Genomic DNA, 12,354 nt, shown 5'->3' on the forward strand with positions numbered 1-12,354 from the left:
CGTGTTTTTCTAACTTTGCAAGGGTTATTTTTTAGAGTGTAACAATGTTCTACAAAATTGTAGAGCAGACAATTACAAAAATTTTGATATGTAAACATAAGGGGTTTGCTTATAAACATCACGAGTTATCGCGATTTTACGAAAAAAGTTTTAAAAAGTTGGTCGTCATCGATCATGGCCGTTCACGATCACCCGCGACAGACGCGGACGACGAAACAAAGAGAAACGCAAAAAGTAACTTTTTCAAAACTTTTTTTTTCGTAAAATCGCGATAACTCGTGATGTTTATAAGCAAACCCCTTATATTTATAAATCAAAATTTTTGTAATTGTCTCTCTACAACTGTGTAGAACATTGTTACACTCTAAAAATAACCCTGCAAAGTTAGAACGGAACGGAATCGACGTAACACCTTATAATGTGGCCCTCTTAAACCTTGCGGTTTCGTCAACGGTCCCACAGGTGTGTATCGTTCTTTTTGCGACAAGACTCCGCCTCCCGGGTCTCCTAAGTGTGCAGGTATGGCACGGGGAGAGGGCACCGAATACCTATATTTACACTTAGAATTTTTTGCGTCCGCCTCGGGATTCGAACCTGCGACCTCTGGATTGTGAGTCCAGCGCGCGGTCCGATTGATCCACACAGGCAGACTGCAAAGTTAGAAAAAACACAAAATTTTAAAATGAAAAATTTTGTTCTAAATGAAAAAAAGACCCTTCCGGGTCAATGTAGATTCGAAAAGTTCATTAAATTTCCCATAAAATGACATGTTCCAATTTTTTTACAGTCGAGTAACGGAAAATGGGAGAATTTTTAAAACTTTTTTAGTGTTTTTTTCGATAAAAAATACGTTTTTTTCGGAATTCTGAGTACGCCATCAAATCGAGCGTACAATTTTATATAAAAGTTCCTTTGACACCAAATTTCTATCCCATCACCGTTTCAGACTACAAATTATTGAAAAACACCTCTTTTTTTGCATGTTCAAAAATTGAAGGGGTCGTACCGCCCCTCCGTCTTCGGATATAAAAAAACGGACCTCGGATTCGTGATCAGGGACAAAATTTCCCCTTAGGACAAAGTTTCACACAAATCGAAGAGGGGTCGGGGCAACTTTTCCCGATTTCGTGTGAGTTGGTAGAGAAATACCCTTATTGAATTCTGAAAATACTGTAACCACTTTGGTATGAGGATCTAAGATTTCCTCACAAATATTGTATTTGTGTTCATTGCTACTACTTACATTCGACCTTCAATTTTTTTCTTCAATTTGTTGCCTTCAATTCGATTAAAACCGTAATTTCTTAGAAGATTCCTCTGCCACAATAATTAGACAATTTTTTTTTTGTTTGAAAAATAATTATCTTGAGAAAACCCGTAACAGTTGCAAAATATTCCAAAAATAAATGGAAATCCTATCAATGTCACCCCGGTTTACAGTAGTTTGAGGATTTAAAAAATCGACCCTTTACCACAAGAAATTAATTTTTACATTATTTTTCGTTTGCGCGCGCAATCATTTCCAAAAAGCTGTGTTCTGGGGAATCCGATAAAAATATTTTCAGCCATAAGCTCATTGGTTCAGATACGGTATAGTTTTACATGGCCTTTTCAAATGAAAGGCTAGATTTTTCGATCCTGAAACTTTTTTTTTCGAAAGTCCCACAAATAACCTTTAAATTGCGTCCAAAGGAGCTTAAATCGGTTGAAACGAGAAGGAGCTATGATTTTCTTTGAAAATTTTAATTTTAGAACCATCGTAACTTGGCTTGGAACACACTAATGTCAAAAAAAAACTTGTCGAATTATTTGGGCCAAGGAATCTCCTGACTCCTGATTTTGGGCCATTTAAATTTTGAGTTATTAGTTTCATATGGAATAGCTGTATGTATAAATAAATGAAAATCGTATTTAAAAACACCCTTAAGTGTGAACCTGTAATTTTAAAATGAGCAATTCTCTCAAAAACGATTTTTTCAACAAGAGTTGATAGCAAACATCATCACAAATATGTCATTAAATTTACTCACTTCATTTTATCACTCATAGCTTTATGCTACCTTTCATGTTAAGTAACGCACAGTAAGTCCATTTAAATCAGTGTTATTTAAACGCAGCATAATTAATTTACGACTTCCCAAAAGCGCAATCTTGTTCCATTCATTTACATTCTGGTTTGAAATAAATTCAGTAAGCATTATGGGGCCACCATTATCACACAACAAGCCAATTTATGACCATTGACGATGCGTTTTTTCTACCTTCATGGTGGTACATCATTTCGAAAAAAAAATGCATAAAAACACGTCCTGACTGCTGCGGAGCAGCAGCAGCAAAAACATATTTTCGAAAAATAGAAACAGTTCATTAAATTCCGTGCGCATAAAAATCATACCATCATTCAACCAATTTTCCACGACATATTTTTTGTGACTGTCAACCGGGCATCAAAAGCTGCTGGTTCTGGCCTGCCCGGATTGAATCTGATAACAGAAAAAGGGGAAAAGTCAAACGATTGATTTGCCTGCAAGTCGAGATGGGTTGGTAGGTGGATTGCTCCTCTTGCCACCATATCGACGTCGTCGTGCTATCATGTCGCACCCGCCATTTTGACGTTCCGAGAAAAACGCGTTTTAATGTTTGACCTTGAATAAACAAAAACGAAAGCACGCAATGTAAACAATAACAAACACGTTTTGTTTGGCTGACCATTCTGTGCATTGTCCCAAAGTTTGGTTGAAATTGGTTGCTGGAGTCCCGAGTTATAATTACAAATGTTTACGGTAGTCTAGCTTGTACGTGCGACAAACGCATCCTGACTTTCCTGGCCTGAAATCCCTTTGGCCTTTTGTCGCACTTACATCAATTTTCATGGAGTGACAAGATAGCACGACAAGATTGAAACTACTTTCATATGTAAAGTGACAAAAATGCACGGAGTTTTATCGGTTTTTGTTGAATATCTCAGGATTGAAATCGAATTTTGGGGATCTGTGAAGGTCAAAAGGTGAGGCATTGTGAGCTGCACAAAATGGCGTTCTTAACTCAATTTGGCCCAAAATGCACGTACGACAAGTTAGCACGATGGCGACGATATGTTAATGTGCATTTCATTCAAAAGTCGATAAAAAACGAACAAACTCCGGACTATCACTGCCAGAGTCGGCAGCAGCAGTCCAGGGCAGTCCAGTAGTAGTGGATATTCATTTATAATGTATGTGCTGCCATTGTCATAAATAGCTTTTGTCGTCATCAGTGAAGCATAAAAAAGGCCCAGCACTTTTACATCACCTGAATCGTTAATGTTAATTTATGCAGATGGGAGAGGGGGAGCTTCAAAAAAGTCAAACAAAATTTGACCGCGAGCTTTGAGGAATTGCCAGCTATTTTCGGTCGGTGCGTGGCCCACCGCTAATCAGTGATTTATTCGTTGCTTTTAGGACAATATCTCTATCAAGTGTGGCCAGACGCGGGTCTGACAGATTTAAAACAATTGTCCAAATCGGACTATGGGCAAAGGTCGGTGAATTGTTTTGAAATAAAATTTGTCCAGCAGCGCACGCATGCTTGCGGATTCAGTTGGCGTCGTCCACTTCAGCCTTTCCATAAGCCGAAGGTGTTAAATTGTCAAATTGTAAAGGTGGGTGTGTCCACCCGAGTGAAATGTGTTCATCGTTCCAGATCTATCAGAAGCTTATTGTTGGGCGCGAACGACATCGCGGGGGTCTTAAATGTGCTGCCGCGAGAATTCATAATGGGTCTACCCATCCGAAACGCATTTCATGGGAACGTTTTTGCGTGGGGGTGGGCTGCTTTTATGTTTATTTCGCGTTTAGCGATTTATGCGACATTACAGCGCTGTTACGGAGCTGGAGAACATCCCACTTAACCCGTTTGATTGGTGTCGGAAGAGAAAATGGTCTGACAAAATTATTAGGTCATTGTTTCGTATATTACATCGGAAATCTGAATAAAAAAAAAAGTGTATGATTTCAGAACAGAATCGTTAAATTTAAAAAGAAATCAACTGTTTTAAAATGGAAAAAAAATGGATTAAAATAAACCAAAAAGCAAAATTTAGATTTTTTATTAAATACCTATTTAACAAAAATATACTTCTAAAAGCCAGAAGCATCATGTAAAATGTTCCTTTTTTGAAAGTGATACACATATTTAAAAATATCTCATAACATTGTTTTTTTAATTTCTGTCAGTTAATAAGATTTTCGAGGTTTTATCCGTTATGAGCCTTTTTTCAAATATGCAAATCCCTTTATTTATTTTTTCAAATAAATTTGAATTTTCAAATGTTTTTGTGTTTTCAAAGATGAGTAGTTTTTTTAAGGAAAAAGCAAATTAGTTTAAACGATTACGTGTTTCTTTTAAAAACACATGTTTCATGCTAGTTTTTTTTAGAAAAATAAAATAACTTTTCATGATGAATAAAATTTGGATTTATTTTGTTTATAGGAAAAATAAACGAATTGTGTATAAATTTAAATGATTTTTTGAGTTACTTCAATCTTTTGTAATGCTTTATTTTTTTTAATTTTAGTGAGTAAAATCATTTGTTTGAATCATACATTTTCAAAATAACCATTAAGATTCTTTTAAAATAAATTACATTGAAAGGATTTTATTTGCAAACTAAGCAATTCTATTAAACATTTTCAGTTTTGTAAATATTTATATGATGATTACAAAAGAAACTGATTTGAGTTTAGAGAAAGTTTTTCATTATACATAATTTTACGTTTTGCACAGGTCCTTTCTTATTTAAATATTTTTTTGAAATGTTCTTTGTGCATCAAATAACCTTTGAACAGCTAGCTAATCCAAACAGAGTAAAAGTTTTGTTTATTTTTTTTAATTCTATTTTTATATAAAAATATATGATTTTTGAAACAAATAAACTGTATTCAAGTGTTGCAATTTTATAAAAAAATCATATTATGCCTTATTTCCATAATTTTGAAACAAAAATTATCACTAAATACTAAATACATTTTTACAGTGAAGCTTTCGTAGATTTTAAAAAAAGAATCGCTTAATATGTCCTTTTGGCCCAGTTATAAAATGATTGTTATATTTTGGCCTTTTTACATATTATCTTTTTTTCGTTGTAAATAGCGCACAGGAAAATGAAAACAATTTGTATACAAAATTTTATCTTGATTACACCACTCAAATTCAGTCAAAATCTAATTTAAAATATTTGAAAAAATGCTTTTTTATTGAAGAATATGTTGAGGTTGAAAATAAGTTAAATTATTTTCACGAATAGAAATGATTCAAGATTTGGAATAAATTTTGTATAGTTAGCACTCTAACTTATTTTATATTGCTGAAAGTCAAATTTTAAGATTGAATTTTGAGTAAATCTCATCACAGCGATCCTCCCCTCACGAGAACCATTCCTCATATTTGTTTTTGTATTTTGCTTAAAAAATTGCCAGCCCTTCCTCCCTGCTAGATTGTCTACTTAATTTAAAAAATAGTACATCATGATTTTCATAACATTTCACAGTATCAAAAAAAAAAAAAAAAGGATTATTACAGAAGTAACATTTTTAATAGTTCATTTTAAATTTTTGAGTTTATAATAAAATATCTATAAAAATTCCTAAAAACATAACAAAAAAATATATTAACATTATTGAATCAAAATCTACTTTGAAATAAAAAACCTGTATAAAATCCATATTTTCTGTCTCGAATTAGAAACTGAAAAATTGCCCAAAAAACATTTCCAAAAAAAATTTTTTTTTGAGGTGTCTTATAAGTTATTGCGTTTCATATGTTTGTAGGACCTTTTTAAAAAAAACTCTAGATTTTTTTTTCAAAATAGGTATTTTTATTAATCTCGATCTTTAAAAAAGTCATTTTATTTTTGTATTTTTTGCCTCCTTCTAGTTCGAAAAATGTTAAAATTAAGTTCGAGAAATGACAAAAACTTTGAATTCAATTTGCATTTTTCTAACTATTTTTTACCAACGATTCAACCACATTTCGACGTCGTCGTGCTATCTTGTCACACCCGCCATTTCGACGTTCCGAGAAAAACGCGTTTTAATGTTTGACCTTGAATAAACAAAAACGAGAGCACGCAATGTAAACAATAACAAACATGTTTTTTTTGGTTGACCATTCTATGCATTGCCCCGAAGTTTGGTTGTATTTGGTTGCTGGAGTCCCGAGTTATAATTACAAATGTTTACGGTACACAGAAAAAAAAAGTTGAATTTTGGAATGTTGAAAATTTGGTAGGTTGAATATTACCTCTTTATTTGTGTAATATTACATAAAAAATGTGTAAAAATGTGAACCTGATGAATATTCATCAAAAACTGATGAAAATTCATCATTTTCTGGGGTAAAATTTATCATTTATTTTGCCACAAAATCTGTCACCATTTCCTGATGAATATTACCATCATTTTTTTTTTCTGTGTAGTCTCACTTGTACGTGCTTCAAACGCATCCTGACCTGAAATCCCTTTGCCCTTTGTCGCACTTACATCAATTTTCAGGGAGTGACAAGATAGCACGACAAGATTGAAACATCTTTCATATGAATAGTGACAAAAATCCGCGGAGCTTTTTTGGTTTTTATTGAATATCTCAAAATGGCGTTCTTAACTCAATTTGGTCCAAAATGCACGTACGACAAGTTAGCACGATTGCGACGATTTGCTTTATTTTGATAGAATAACAATTGTAATTTAAACAAAATTTTGATTTAATTTAATAATTAATATGCCACATGAGTTAAACTCAGAAAAAAAGTGTTTCCCCTCAAAAAAAAAAAAAAAAAAAAACGAAGTTGACTTTATAGCTGTCGGCCACCATTGCTAGTACCAACCACTAGTGTCTTCCTTTTTATCTACAAGGACTTCGCCGCCCTGGGCTCCTAAGTGTATGAAAGTATGGCACGGAGCGACGGCGCCGAATACCCATATTTACACTTAGAATTTTAGAGCGCCCGCCGCGGGATTCGAACCGGCGACCTCTGGATTGTGAGTCCAGTGCGCGGTCCGATTGATCCACACGGGCGGGACGATTTCCCTTCAACGTTTCATTAATCATCGCCCACTTAACATTCACCAATATCGTCAAACAACGCGTTTCGGAGATTGATTCACTGATTAGAAGAAGGAAGCAACAAATAAACGTCAGAACCAGTTGTTTTTTGTTCCTACCACCAAATGGCGGAAAGGAAAAAGAAGTCACAACAAACGCTACCAACACGAAACAAAACATTCATTAGGTTGAAAATGAACCCACATTTGATTCCAGGTTGGCGGAACGATCCGATTTGTGGTCAGTTTCTCAACATATGAAGAAAGGAAATTTTACAAGTCAAAAATGGGTAAATTCACCCTAGCTAATGCAACGTTAAAAATAAAACCAAAATTCGGAACGTTCTATTAATCATCGCTTGTTTACACTGGTAAGCGCTCGTAATACCTCGAACTTGGAAGGACGCAAACAGATGGAAAAGCTGTGATTTTTATCATTTAATTAAAAATGAATAGCGCACAAAAGGTGGCGTGGGCCACAAGCTTTTGTCCGTTGGGTTGCATTCTGCAGAACCATGTCCCGCTAAAGAAAGAAAGGGGAGAGGGGATCCGCTTAATTAGAGTGTAAATAATTGAACGGTGGCAAAATTGAAGGGGACAAAAATTCTTTTTGGCGTCATTCTTATGAAATTTGGACATTGGGACAAACTAACATTATTTCTGATGAGTTGTAGAGTTGAAGAGATGTAGAGTTGTAGAGTTGTTGAGTTGTAGAGTTGTAGAGTTGTATAGTTGTAGAGTTGTAGAGTTGTAGAGTTATAGAGTTGTAGAGTTGATGAGTTGATGAGTTGTAGAGCTGTAGAGCTGTAGAGCTCTAGAGTTGTAGAGTTGTAGAGTTGTAGAGTTGTAGTTGTAGAGTAGAGTTTTAGAGATGTAGAGTTGTAGAGTTGTAAAGTTGTAGAGTTGACGAGTTGTAGAGCTGTACAGTTGTAGAGTTGTAGAGTTGTAGAGTTTTAGAGATGTAGAATTGTAGAGTTGTAAAGTTGAAGAATTGTAGAGCTTTAGAAATGTAGAATTGTAGAGATTCAAAGTTGAAGAGTTGAAGAGTTGTAGAGTTGTAGAGTTTTAGAGTTGTAGAGTTGTAGAGTTGTAGAGTTGTAGAGTTGATGAGTTGATGAGTTGTAGAGCTGTAGAGTTGTAGAGTTGTAGAGTTTTAGAGATGTAGAGTTAGAGTTGTAAAATTGTAAAGTTTTAGAATTGACAAATTGCTGAGTTGTTGGTTTTGAGTTGTTCCAAAGATGTTGCACAGTTGTTGCAGTACCAGTTTCGTAAGTTGTAGAGTTCTCATAAAGTTAACAAGTTTTGACACACATTTATCTCACAGTGCCAAACCGCAACAGTGACCAGCGCAGCTGCGTCGTAATAGAAATTGCTTTTTGCACAAGGACCGGTCCATTGTTTGACAGGAAAGTGAAACGATCTCGGCTTCATGTCACTTCATCAAATAATCATCTCATTGAAGGCCACCGGAGCGAAACAAATCAAAATCGCCTCTTGGCTGATGACGAACAAAGAAAAATGGCAAGAAAGAATGAATTTCACTTGTTCCGCTCGACCAGCCTGGCCCAGGAGGCAGCCGGCCGAGGCCAGCATCGCATTGTTGCTTCATTAATTTATCATAAGTCCAAATAAGTGTCGAGACCCCCTGTGCTGGACGAAGATCTCGGGCGGCGTAATTCGGAAATCCGGAGCATCGGTAGCAGCAGCGGTCAGGGAGTACACAAAAACATACAAAGATGGACAGAACAGGACACATGACGCCGACGAGGACATATTCGTTACAGCTGACGTCCGAGCAGAGCCTAGGAGATGGAAGGACAATCGCATAACTGATGGATCATGGGGAAAAAATGAGGGATCTATTCACTCTACAGTGGGTTCAAACTGTTCTTAGACTTTTTAGTTTAAAAAAATCTTCAAGTATTCGAACAATTCTAAATTGCATAAATTTTAGGAACTTTTAAAATTTCTTGAGCACTTCTCTAATCAACCACCCAAAAGTCATCCCGGATGACGTACAGTCTCACCCCGCACAACATAAAAAACTAGATGAAGATATTGGCTGCTCAGAGTTTCCGAGCTTTTGGTTTCAGAAATTCATTCAACCGCATCGAAAACGGTTGGCGTCGGTGGCAAGCTGAAAGTGATACCAGCCTGTCACTGCTCGTCCAGCGGTTTTGCCATTGTGTTGTCCGGGTGAATCCAATCGACGGGGTCTTCTCTCTGACTGACAAGATCTATCGCAGAGTCGGATTTTTTTTGTCGTTGGAGGATTTTCGCTTTTTGCTGGTGCGGTTTGACTTTTGTGAGGCGGCTGTCACATTTTGGAGGCTTTTTTTTTATCAGAGGATGACTTTTAGATGGTTATTGAATGCGTGCATAATTTTGTTCATTGTGCTGTAGATCTTTGGAATTGATGTCAAATTCTTGCCAGGTGGAAGGTATAGAACTATGAAGGATGTTGGAACCAATATTATTGAATTTTGCCTCATTTGAGAAACTAGTTAAGAAGTTCACTACATTATTTTTACTTTCATAAATTTTAATTATTCTACTTTCTAAGTAAAAAGCAATTGAAAATCTTATAATTATGAAGTATCTTAAGAAAAGATTTTTTTATAATTAATTTTATATTGTTATTTACTTCAAATTTGAAGCCTGCGAACCTTTTTTATTCAAATTTGAAAAGACGATTGCCTATTAAATAACAAAATGCATTTTTAATACTTCGTCATCGCCATATTGGCCGCCATAAAAAATCTAAATCACTTTAGCGTAGTTTAGGGGTCATACTTAAGCTCGACAATCAAAACTAACACAAGAAAATTTTGTTTCCTGATTCGATTCGAAGTGAAATTTTTCCGAATCCTTCGATTTGTCGAATCTGGACTTTCAATGGAATATCATTAAAAAAAAAATCAAAATATTTTAAAACTAGTACAGGCATGCTAAATATGATTCTTAATACAGAAAAATGCATTTTATATTGTTTTCAGTGGATACGACTTCTATTTTCATTAAAATTTTACAGTTTTTTTGAAAAAAAAAAAGTTTTGTTCAAACTTTCAAACTACATGCCTTAGGTCAAATGAAGTCATTTTGCATCATTAGTTTGATAGCCCGGGGTGACTTTGATAGGTTTTTCGAATGCCCGTCAAATTAATATCTAACATTTTTTAGAATTTTGAGTATGTAAGCATTGAGGGATAGCTTATGATCGAATATATATGCAAAAATGTGACTGTTACATTGGATGTATTAAAATTAGTTGCCTAATCAAATGTCTATCAATGTCACCCCCGGCTATCAAAGTCATCCCAGTTTACGGTACAAGTCTCAATACAATTTGGAGGCTTGTCATACAAAATGGGTATGTAAATGTATGAAATTCTGTATCTTGAGAAGGGATTTCCTGATAGATTTTGTGTTTTCGTCTAATATGTAGGTTATATTGAGGTCTTTCTGTAATAAAATTGGTACACGGTTTTTTTTATTCAGCTTTTTTTACTAAACGCTGAATTCCTAACATATGTTTTTTTTTATTTTCGACATTTTTATATGTTTTAAGGTTGCAGCAACCAAGGAAGTTGTTGTATTCTTATTCCAAAATTGTCAAACCTGCGGACCCAATCCTGCAATAACGGGATTGTAAAATTAATCAAACTTTGTTGTAAATTACTTTGTGGACAGTAGTTTAGGGGATGAATAAAAAAATATTTCGATAGTACCTGTAGTTTTGAAGATACTAAAATGTATGTAACAAAAATCTGGGTGCAAAAGCTCTGGTTGATGTGCACCGTTAACGGTACTCATCAACCATAGCTTTTGCACCCAGATTTCTGTTACAGACATTTTAGTATCTTCAAAACTACGGGAACTATCGATATATTTTTTTATTCATCCCCTAAATTACTGTCATCGTAGTTATTTACAACAAGGTTTGATTAATTTTACAATCAGATTCTTGCAGGATTGGGTCCGTAAGTTTGACAAATTTGGAATAAGAAGATAACAACTTCCTTGGTTGCTGTGCACCCTTAAGGAATGTTAAAAAAAAACGAAAACCTTCACAAAAAAATGACTAAAAATCTGTTTCTAAAAAAAAAGTTTTGCAATCAAAAAGTAATTTTCCCTTTTTTTTTGGTTAAATAGACCGTTTTCAAGTTATATCTACTTTTAGGTACACATATTCGATTTCTTTCCTTTTTTATAATTTTAAAAACACTTCTTAAGAGAAAAACACCCCTGATATTTTTTAAATCCTGTAAAATTCCTTTAATTCTACAATTCCTACAATCCTACAATTCACCCTGAAACTTTGAGAATCAGGCAATAAGTTTCTGAGATACAGCCTCAGTTTTCCACTGACGATATCTCGAAAACTATTAGTCCGATGTTCAATGTTAAAAAATGAAACTTTTGGAATTTTTTTTTGAATATTTAAAATAAAAATAATTTTTAAATCAAGCCTTACTTTTGGAAAGGTCTACAAATAGATAAATTTCCTAATTTCATTGTTTGGACCAAATTTTTTATGTAGTATTTTTAACGGTTTTTTTTTTGTTGTGCTTTAGCAATGTAGCCAATTAATTTGAGATACGATTGATGAAAAGTTTAGTTTTTTTGGCACTCAAACTGCACTTCAGTAATGTTATCTTTGGCGATGAAAAGTAGGCTGCTTTGTTATTCTAGAATGACACAAAAGTAGTTATTCAACAAAATTGATAAATATTGATTAAAATTATAAGAAAAAATAATTCAAAACATGCATTGATAAAATGATAATTAATTTTAGAATATATATTTTTTTAAATATTTTATTAACTTTGAAAAACAGCATTTTCATTTATAGAATAATAATTTGTCAAAGGGGCTGTAATGATAGTTTTTATCAAAATCAGTTAGGAGTGTAATTGAATGAAGAATGTTAAATAAAAATTAGTGTGTCCCAAAAAAAAGACGATGTGGCGGAAACCTTCGGGCTCACCCAGATTTCGATAGGTTTTTGCTTCAGGAACTATGTTTTCATAAAATGAAAAATTCCCAAAAATCGTGTAGAAACCTGCGATTTGCGATTTACTGAAAAATGATTTGTCTTAATAAAAAATATCATATTTTGTTCTAAAACTTTAAAAAATGCGTTCAAATTGCCCGTATTTCACTTTAAATCATTTTGATGAAAATTTAAAAAATTAACATCACAATTTTGAAAAAAATGTGATTTTCTTGTACTAAAGACTGATAGTTTAAAATACATTTCTTCGTAGTGGCGCTT

The sequence above is a fragment of the Culex quinquefasciatus genome, chromosome 2 (genome assembly GCF_015732765.1).
Source record: "Culex quinquefasciatus strain JHB chromosome 2, VPISU_Cqui_1.0_pri_paternal, whole genome shotgun sequence".
Classification (NCBI taxonomy): domain Eukaryota; kingdom Metazoa; phylum Arthropoda; class Insecta; order Diptera; family Culicidae; genus Culex; species Culex quinquefasciatus.